At 35.2% G+C, this 11,361-nt stretch overlaps 1 pseudogene; it reads left to right on the forward strand.

Annotated features, from left to right (window-relative positions):
• The first annotated feature begins 3,777 nt into the window (after positions 1–3,777).
• On the forward strand, positions 3,778–10,170 carry LOC149245463 (large ribosomal subunit protein eL43-like; annotated as a pseudogene).
• The last annotated feature ends 1,191 nt before the right edge of the window (positions 10,171–11,361 follow it).

Below are 11,361 nucleotides of genomic sequence, written 5' to 3' on the forward strand. Positions count from 1 at the left end.
AAATGGAAAAATTAGTCACCTTACAAATGTTTTATATGTACCTGGAATTAAGAGAAATCTGATATCTGTATCCATGATGGCTGATCAAGATATGCAAGTCGAGTTCTTCAAGACTCATTGTGTGATAAAGGATTGCAGGAATGAAATAGTTGCAACAGGCATGCGAGTTGGAAGCCTATACAGATTGGATGCAAAAAGTATACTAAAGCAAGCCATGGTTGCAGGAGGATCGACAGCCGAACAACTCTGGCATCAGAGGTTCAGCAATTTGAATTTGCAGGACCTCATGTTATTGCAGAAGAAAGGTATGGTTGAGGGACTTCCTCTCTTTCGTAATATTCAGTTAAATTGTGATGGTTGTGCCTTAGGAAAAATGCATAGAGAACAATTTTCTGTGCATGATAGGAGGAAGGAAACAAAAATTTTAGAACTAGTGCACACTGATGTATGCGGACCTATGCAGACAAGGTCGCTAGGAGGAGCATATTATTTTCTGTTATTTACTGATGACTGCACTAGATATTCATGGGTTTATTTTTTGAACAAGAAAAGTCAAACTTTCCAGTGCTTTATAGAATTTAAAACCTTGGTGGAAAAATAGTTTGGTAAGAGTATAAAAATTCTCCAATCTGATCAAGGGGGAGAATACAAGCTAAAGGAATTCATGAAATTCTGCAAATCTCACGGGATTGTTCAGCAGTATACAGTGCCACACACACCACAGCAGAATGGAGTTGCAGAGCGCAAAAACAGAACCTTGGTGGAGTGCGCAAGGAGTATGCTACAAGGTAAGGGTCTGTCTAATAGTTTTTGGGCAGAGGCTATCAACACTGCTATATATTTGAAGAACAGAAGTCCTACCAGGTATCTTGGCTTCAAAACCCCTTTTGAAGCTCTATATGGATTTAAACCAGCAGTAAACCATCTAAGAGTATTTGGGTCAAAACCATTTGCCCATATACCCAAAGCTGATAGGAAGAAATTAGACCCTAAAGCAGTTAAATTCATATTTGTTGGTTATGGCACAGAATTTAAAGCATATAAATTATTCAATCCTGAGTCTTGTAAAAAATTTGCAAGCAGGGATGTAGTGTTTCATGAACAGGTACAGGAAGGGAAAAATGACGTTGATGATGATTGGAACATTCCATTGTTGTTGGAGGAAAGCAGCGAGGATGAAAGAGAGCAGGAGCAGAAAGAAGAGCAAAATGAAGAACAGCAAGAAGGTGATAATGCAAGCCCAGTTATAGCAGAAGAAAACAAATTTGTGGTAAGTCCCCTACCAAGGAGATCAGGTAGGAAGACTCAATTACGATTAAAATTGAGAAACTATGCTTTGATGTCAAAGGTTTTGAACATTGTAGAACCCTCTAATTACAAAGAAGCTAGTCAATTTAAGGAATGGAGAGCTGCAATGAATGAAGAGATGGAATCAATTCTTAGAAATGATACTTGGGATTTAGTTGAGCTTCCTGAGAATAAAACACCCATAGGATGTAAATGGTTGTTTAAACCAAAAATGAATGCAGACGGAAGTATAGAGAAATTAAAAGCTAGGCTAGTTGCAAAAGGATATTCACAGCAGGAAGGTATAGATTTTGATGATACTTTTTCACCTGTAACAAAGTTAAATACAATTAGAATGCTTATTGCTTTAGCTACTAAATGTAATTGGGAATTACACCAGCTTGATGTTAAATCTGCATTTTTAAATGGTGATTTAAAAGAGTTTAATTAGTACAGCCAGAAGGATTTGTAAAGCAGGGGCAGGAACATCTTGTTTGCAGATTGAAAAAGTCTTTATATGGTTTAAAGCAAGCACCCAGGTCTTGGTACGAAAAGGTTGATTCTTTCTTTGTAGAGCATGGCTTCCATAGAAGTTTAAATGACCCAAATTTGTATACCAAGTACAATAATCAGGGGCGGATTATTTTGATTTCTTTGTATGTGGATGACATGATTATAACAGGAAATGCAAATGATTTAATCAGAGGAATCAAAAGGCTTATGGCACAAGTTTTCGAGATGAAAGATCTCGGAAGCCTTCACTACTATCTGGGATTAGAAGTATTCAGAGATACTGGGAAAACTATTCTTACCCAAGGGAAGTATGCTAGAAATCTGTTGGAAAAGTTTGGTATGGATCAGTGTAGATCAGCAGTGACACCTTTGCAGCAGAATCTGAAATTGAGTAGTGACGATGGCACTAAAGAGGTTGATGCTACAATGTACAGACAGCTGGTTGGCAGCTTGATATATCTTACCACAACTAGACCTGACTTGGCATACTCTGTTAGTGTATTGAGCCAATTCATGTCGAAACCGCTTGAAAGTCACTGGGTAGCAACAAAAAGCGTGTTGAGGTATCTTTGTGGTACTATTAATTATGGTATTTTATACACTCATGTATCTGATGTTACTCTAGAAAGTTTTTCAGACTTAAACTGGGCAGGTAACTTGGATGATCGGAGGTCCATCACAGGTTACGCATTCAACATAGGATCCGGGGTCATAGCATGGAGCAGCAAGAAGCAGAATACTGTAGCCTTGTCATCATGTGAAGCTGAGTATCAAGCATTGTGTGCAGCGACGTGTGAAGCAATCTGGTTGAGAAGGCTTCTCAAAGATGCAGGAAAAGAACAGAAGAATCCCACTTCCATCAAAAGCAACAACCAGAGCACCATTAAATTATCATACAATCCAGTGTTTCACAAAAACACCAAACATATAGACACTCAGTTCCATTTTGTTAGAGAGAAAATACAGTCAAAAGAAATTGTTGTTGAATATTGTAAAAATTATGACAATGTGGCTGATATTTTTACAAAGCCTCTTGCACGAGTGAAATTTGAATTGTTTAGAAGGATGCTAGGAGTCCAGGAGAACCCTTTCTCCATTAAGGGGGGGAGTTAAAAATAATTAATATTATTTTGTATTAATGGAGAAAATGGTTACATTGTTGTAACGTTCTCCCTAGTTTAGGATTAGTTCCTAAAGTTTAGGGGTTTGGGTGCAACTTCCTAATTCCTAGTATTGTATTTAATGATGTAATCTTTCATTGATGAATAATAGAGTGTACGAGAGTGATCTCTCTGTTTTGTGAGTGTAGTCTCCAGGTGCAGGCCACACCTTAGAGCTACATCTCTTTCTTTTCAATTCTGTTCACATTTTATCTATCAATCCCATCTTGCAGTCCTTTGAGAGCAGTGCAGAATGTTGTAACCCTCTATTTAAAACTTTTCTTCCCCACCAAGGGTAAAAGATGGATAGACGATGAGCCCCATGATCCCTTAACACGTGCAACAAACCGCTCAAGTTTGGTATCTTTCGCAACCTTTCTTAGATAGGGATAGCAATTTTCAGTCGATCCATGAGCTCCTCCACAACATCAAGTATATAATTAATTTCCCAGACACTTCTCAAAGGGTGGAAAATCCAACACCTCAAAAGGCGTTTTCAAAATGGATTTGTGCAATTATCAAGATATTTGAAAAGGGTCCCTTCTTGGCCTCTATTTGCATTATTATTAAAAATCTCAAGTTTTGAAAGAGTTTGCCCATCAAGTCGGAGCGAACCCAAATATTATGCCAAGTATAGGTTCGGTCACCGAAGCAAAGGATTTTGCAAAGCTCTCGTACAGATACAAAGTGTAGGGTATCCGGATGGTGGAGGTATTTGGTGGTTACCAGGAGAAGAAATCGTCGGCTCTCGACTTATCTGCAAAAACAACAAAACACACGAAGAAGGCCGGTATTGTGGGGAAATATGGTACCAGATATGACGAAACGCACGAAGAAGGCCGGTGTTGTGAGGAAATATGGTGACAATTTGAGAAAATAGATGAAGAAAATGGAAGTCAGTCAACATTCCAAAATATTCTGTGAATTCTGTGGCAAGTTTGCTGTGAAGAGAAAGGCAGTTGGGATTTGGGGATGCAAACTCTGCAAAACTTATGCATAGTAAGTGTTGGCAAAACATTAATTCTGTTAGGTGCATGTTAGGAGTCAAGTCCTCTCAAGAGTTCACTCGACTTCTGGAGACTTCAGGTAGCATCCTGAAGAAGCCACAGACAACCAAAATCCAGAAACTTCTCAACCGTGTATAAAACTCCCTGCTTGGTAATCGAATAAGTTTCTGAGTGTTTGTGTTTAGTTCTGGTTTTGTGTCTGCATTCTCTGATTTGGTATCATAGTCAAATCAAAGCAAGGTGAGAGTGTGAGTCTAAGATTGCTGAAGTTGTTTGAGAGCGTTGTGTGCAGCAGTGTGTGAGAAACTGTTGTGTGAGAGTTTTGTTGCACGGTGAATAGCTGCGAAGTGGACACTGCAACCAGAGAGCCCACTGTATCTGAGTTTGGGAAATCACATTATAATTGCATAAGGCATTGTCTTGGTGGGGAGTATTATTGCAGAAGGAGTTGCTTAAGGCGCGTTGGAGTGAGCCGTTTGCTGTGAGAGAAATCTAGTGGAAGATTCCTAAGAAGAAGCTGCTTACGGAAGAGCTGGTCAAAGGATTAGTGCCGATCGTTTTTTAGTAGTGCTCTCAAATATTTTTATGTGAAGTTAAAAGTCTATTTAGTATCGCATTTTCATTAATTTTGAAGTTTATGGAAAAAGTCGCTCCATATTCGTTTTAAAATAGAAGTCTAATGGTAAAATCACGGTATTTTTTGAGTGTTCAAGTTGAAATTTGAAAAATAGTGGAAGAATAGTTATAGTTAAAGTCAAATAATATATATATATATATATATATATATATATATATATATATATATATATATATATATATCATACATACACACACACGAGCTTCTAGTTTGAAATAACTTAGTTTGTGGTGATTGTGCGTGAGTGGATTTATTTTTAATTGATATTTTGAATTTTAGTTATGAAGTAGTGTAATCATAAAAGTTTGGGAGTGGTGAATTTGGAGTTTGATTTTTTGTGTTCGAAAAAAAGAAGAGAGGGCAGCGATATTATCCAATGATATTGGATAAAATTTTATGATTTATACTTAGGGTTTATATTTGTGAAAATTAGTAATTTTTTTTGTGATTGGTACTTGGTGAAAATAAGTAACATGGTTAATGTATTCACAGAATCTTATTCATCTGACTCTAATAAGTTATACGGTGAAAATTATGCAAATTGGAAGTTTAAGTTGCAGACTTTGATGGAAGGCAACAATACATGGACGATTATGTCTGGCGCTGAAGTTAAGCCAGTGTCCCCTAAAGCCACAAATGTTGCAATTCAATATTGGGAGCGACGAAAAAACAAAGCAAAGGTGCTTTTGCAGATGACTGTTAAGGACAACATTATTCCACACATTAGAGAGTGTAACACATCCAAGAAGAAATGGGACACTCTAAAAAATTTGTATGAGACGAAGACTACAAATCGAATATTGTATTTAAAGAGTAAGCTTCTTTCAATTAAGATGGAAGAAAATGAAAGTGTTAGTAATTTTATTTCTAGACTTAAAGATCTAAAAGATAAATTAAGTGACATTGGTGAATCAATATCTTGCACAGAGTTGGTTAATGTAACATTAAAGGGAATGCTTAATGAATATCAAATGTTTATCACTGGTCTTTCAGCTAAAGAGAAGGCTCCTACTTTTGATGAGTTGGCAGGTATACTTATGCAGGAAGAAAAGAGGAGAAGAAGTCTTAAACAGAAATCTCCCAATTTAGATTTGGCATTAATGGCCAAAGGGAATCAGTGCTTTAAAGGCAAACAGTGGGAGAAAAATAAAGGCAAAATGCCGCAAGTAAAATCATTTCAAGGTACACCTTTACCAAGGACAAATTCTAAATCAAGTAGAGATGATGTGTGTTATTAGTGTGGAAAACCTGGTCATTTTGCTAAGAATTGCATGAAAAGAAGGTTTGATCAATTTAAACAAAGAAGGCATTCAAGAAATTATGTTGATAGAGATGAAACAATTAGTCATTACTTTAGCAATCTTAAATTGTTTGTGTCCAATGTTGCTTTATCTGCAGGAACTGATGATGATAATGCTTGATTTATAGATTTTGGTGCATCAATCCATATGTCATGCAAAAGAGATTGGTTTAATACTTATCATGAGATTAATAATGGTGGACACATCTATTTAAGAGATAATAGATCACATGAAATTAAAGGATATGGTGATATAAGTGTTATGATGCCTAATGGACAAGAAAAAAAAATTCAAAATATGGTGTATGTTCCAGGATTAAAGAAGAACTTAATTTCAGTCTCTACTATTACAGATCAACATTTAAAAGTTGAATTTGTGAAATCACATTGTTTGGTAAAGGATGTGCAGGACAACTACAAGGTTGTTGCAAAAGGAATGAGAGTTGGAGGCTTATACAAGTTGGATGTAATGAAGAATGGGCATCAAGCTTTGGCATTAATAGGCATGTCAAATATAGAACTTTGGCATCAAATGTATGGACACTTAAATCATAATGACCTAATGTTATTACAAAAGGAATTGATGGTAGAAGGTATTCCAAATATTAAGGGTGAACACTTTGAATGTGAAGGTTGTGCACTAGGAAAACAACATAGGGAAAAATTTACTGTGCATGAAAATAGAAGAAAACATGAAATACTTGAACTAGTGCATACTGATGTATGTGGTCCAATGCAACCTATGTCACTTGGTGGAGCATATTACTTTCTTATATTTAATGATGATAGCACTAGATACACCTGGGTGTACTTTATAAAAAACAAAAGTGATGTGTTTGAATACTTTAAAGAATTCAAGAGTATGGTTGAAAAGAAAACAGGAAAGAGCATTAAAATTCTTCGATCAGATAAAGGTGGTGAGTACACTTCACGAGCTTTTATCAAATATTGCAAAAAAAACGGAATTATGCAACAATTTACTGTACCAAATACACCTTAGCAAAATGGAGTCGCTGAGAGAAAGAATAGAACATTAGTTGAATGTGCTCGTAGTATGTTAAAAAGTAAAGGACTTTCTAATAGTTTTTGGGCTGAAGCCATTAATACAGCTGTATATCTTAAAATAGAAGCCCTACTAAGTATCCTGAGCACAAAACACCATTTGAAGAATTTTATGGTTTTAAACCTAAAGTTAGTAATTTTAGGATATTTGGATGCAAGGCCTTTGCTCATATTCCTAAAAAGGATAGGATAAAGTTATATGCCAAAGCCATCAAATTTATTTTTTTGGATATTTTATTGATCAAAAAGCATATAAAATGTATGATCCAAGTACTCACAAGGTCTTTTCAAGTAGAGATGTTATATTTCATGAGCATGCAGATAAACAAATAAAAGAAGATGAACATAATGTATGGAAACCTCCTTATGACAACTTTAAGGAAGAATAAGAAGTTGTGGAATCAACTCAAGAACACATGGACATTCCAAAAGACATGTCAAGGAGTCAAAGTCCAAAAAGAAGTGATGAAGGCACTCCACAGAGAAGAAGAAGAGGAGAAGATACTCCAGTGTAATGAACCTTTAAGAAGGTCAACATGACAGATTCAAGCCCCTATCAGGTATAAATATTATGCTTTAATGTCTCAAGTAATGACTGTTTTTGCGCCCTTAAATTATGAACAAGCTAAAAAGCATAAAGAATGGATGGAAGCTATGAAAGAATAATATGACTCTATAATGAAAAATGAAACTTGGGAATTAACAAAATTACCTGAAAATAAAGTTCCTATAGGATAAAAATGGTTGTACAAGACAAAATTTAATTCAGATGGTAGCATAGACAAGTATAAGGCAAGATTGGTTGCAAAAGGTTATTCACAAAATGAATGTATAGATTATGAAGATATGTTTGCTCCGGTTGCAAAAACGAATACAATCATAATAATGATAGCATTGGGAACTAAATATGATTGGAAGCTACATCAATTAGATGTAAAGTCAGCTTTTCTAAATGGTGACTTAAAAGAAGAGATTTATCTTGTTCAACCAGAAGGATTTGTAAAAAAGGGTCAAGAACATCTTGTATGCAAGTTAAAAAAGGCCTTATATGGACTAAAATAGGCCCCCAGATATTGGTATGAGAAAATCGACAAATTTATTTTTCAGCAAATATTTAACAAAAGCAAAAATGATCCTAATTTGTATGCAAAGACAAATAGAAATGGGATATAGTATTGCTCTCTATATATGTTGATGGTCTAATACTAACAGGGAGTGCAGGTAAATTGATTAAAGATATAAAAATGAAGTTATCACAGGATGAAGGATCTTGGTGAGATGCACTATTGTCTAGGTCTTGAAGTATGGAGAGATGATGGAAGAACTTTAATCACACAAAGAAAATATACAAATGAAGTAGTAAAGAGATTTCATATGAATGGATGTAAAGCAGTGAGTACTCCATTGGAACAAAATATGAAATTGAGAAGTGAAGATGAAACAAAAGAGGTGAATGGAACATTGTACCAACAATTAGTGGGAAGTCTGAATTATCTCACTACCACTAGACCAGACATTGCTTATTCTATAAGCATATTTATTCAATTCATGGCTAAGCCTCATGAAAGCCATTGGATAGCTGCAAAAAGGGTCCTTCGATATTTAAAGGGAACTATCAATTTTGGTATTGAATATACTAATGCTTGTAATGTTGAATTGACAGGTCATTCTGATTCTGACTGGGCCGGAAATCCAGATGATAGGAAATCCACCACTGGATACATCTTCAATATAGGATCGGGAGCTATATCATGGAGCAGTAAGAAACAGGCAACAGTTTCCTTGTCATCAACTGAAGCAGAGTATAAAGCATTATGTAGTGCCACCTGTGAAGCTATATGGCTTAGAAGAATACTTGAAGATGTTGGTGAAGGTCAACAAGAACCTACAGTAATCAGATGTGATAATCAAAGCACCATCAAACTGGGGAACAATCTTGTATGTCATGCAAGGTCAAAGCATATAGACACACAATATCATTTTTTCAGAGAAAAGGTCCAATCAAAAGAAATTGATGTAATATATTGTAATACAAACGAGAATGTAGCTGACATATTCACTAAGCCTCTTGGGAAGGAAAAATTTGAGTTTTGTAGAAGTAAGTTATATGTTGTAGAAAATCCAGATTATGTTGTAAGCCTAGCTGAGACTTAGACTAGCAGGCATGACAATTAAAAGTATGTTTACAGTGTCTTATGTATTGTGCTATAGTGTATTTTGTGTATTTATCAGATGGTTGGAATTAAGGGGAGTGTTGGAAAAACATTAATTCCAACCACATCATTAACTCTGTTAGGTGCATGTTAGGTGTCAGGTCTTCTCAAGAGTTCACTCGAGACTTCTGGATACTTTAGGTAATGTCCTAAAGAATCCATCGACAACCAAAATCCAGAAAATTCTCAGCTGTGTATAAAACTCCCTAATTGGTAATCGAATGAGTAAGTTTCTGAGTGTTTGTGTTCAGTTCTGGTTTTGTGTCTGCGTTCTCTGATTGTAAGGTCAATTTCTTTCCTGTTGTTGCTCATATAAAGAAGAAGAAAATGTCTTTAAAATGATATTTTCATTTGTAAATTGCTTTCGTGTTATTGTTCTACTCAGTAAATGAAAGTTTGGAGTTAATCTTTTAGTTTGGAGTTGTTGACTTTTTGATATTATTAGAAGGCATGTGCAGATTGGACTACCTGTGAAAAGGCACTATTTTGTGGTTCCTTTGAGTTAGAAGACCAATTTGAAAACTCTTACTAATATTGAAGTTTTTGCACGTCCAAATCGCATTTTTCAGACTATAAGAGTATTATTTACACTTTTCACTCTTACTACTAGAAAAGATATCATGAGCCAGTGAACTTAGAGTTTGTGGAGTTGGAGTTTGGAGTCAATCTCTTTGAAGAGTTGGTTTAACCATTTTTCAGGTTTTAAGTTGAAGAAGTTGCACACAAAATGCCTAACCAAATCACATAGTGAAAGGGTTCATAGTGTCCAAGCAAAGTTGTCAAAATGTTTGCTTCTCTACATAATATTTTGATTGCACATTCTAGCAGTTGAATAGGGAAAATTGTTATGTCCATAAACACAAGATTGAGGCCATTTTCAAATTGAAATAATTGTGGAATGTACGTGTTGGACAGATACACTCTCAATACTTTGAGTGTTGTGACTGTACGAAGTACCATTCGACGTTTAAGGGAGCAGAGTGAAGGATAAATTGTTTTTAGTTTTGTATCTCTGAATCTTTTCAATGAATATCCTTTCAAGCCTAGTTTTAGGGTCTATATCTTTAAGTGATTAGTAGAGTCAAATGGATATCTAGGAGAAACAAAAGGTATAGGCTTATCAGGAATGGGCTTGCAACCAAAGTAGAGAAATGCATGAAACAATTGAAGGAAAGTAGGAACGGAGCTAAGAAAATTCATGGAGTCAAGCAGAATAACGTTGGAGATGTAGCAAGCAAAAAGAAATGATAGGTTTTTGCAGTTAATGAGATGAACGTTACTGCTTTTTGCTCAAATCAGACGACCATTGCTCGCGGAAGAGTCACTTTTTTTTGGAAACATGAAATGGAGCGCTGAAATGAGCTAAAATAAATTTTGTGTCGACAGTGAAGCTGGTGTCCACACTAAAGCTGAGGATGTCCAGATGTAATTCTAATACTAAATTAAATTTCGTTTATAGAATCAAATAATTTGGACATATGTCATAAGAAAGAAATCCACTTGTCATAGAATCACTTCACTCCTCCACTTGACATTGAAATGTAGCCGAAGCTTCTAAATAATTTAGCTCAAATTCATCCTCCACTCGCCATTGAAATGTGGCCGAAGCTTCTAAAGAATTTAGTGCAATCAATAGTGAATTTAGCTCCAATTCGTTTCAATATCATGGAAAGTTTATACAAATGAAACAATTTAAATGAACCAAAGCTAAGGGCAACAACTTTCATTTAATTGATATTATGGTAGACATAAGACTGGGATTGATAGTTGAAGGCACTAATTTGGTCAAATTAATATCATCATAATCTTTATAGAACAAAAACTTAACTCATTGAAATGTAGTTAAACCTTTTAAAGAATTTACCCCAATTAATACTGAATTTAGCTCCAATTCATTTCAAGAACATGGAAATTTTATACAAATGAAACAATTTAAATGAACCAAAGTTAAGGAAAGAAAATTTTGTTGAATTGATATTATGGCAGACATAAGACTGAGATTGATAGTTGAAGGCACTGATTTGGTCAAATTAATATCATAACCTTTATAAAAAAAAAGTTGAACTCTATGAGGCACTAGTGACATTTTTGAGTTGATTAAGATAGTGATACGAACATTGGCTAAAAAGAATCCAAAGTGCGTCTTCTTCAAGACTATTTTGGTAAGGTATATCTTGACGAC

This window comes from Pinus tabuliformis, chromosome 7 (genome assembly GCF_031772625.1).
Source record: "Pinus tabuliformis cultivar Carrire ecotype Pingquan chromosome 7, CPIR1, whole genome shotgun sequence".
NCBI classification, from domain to species: domain Eukaryota; kingdom Viridiplantae; phylum Streptophyta; class Pinopsida; order Pinales; family Pinaceae; genus Pinus; species Pinus tabuliformis.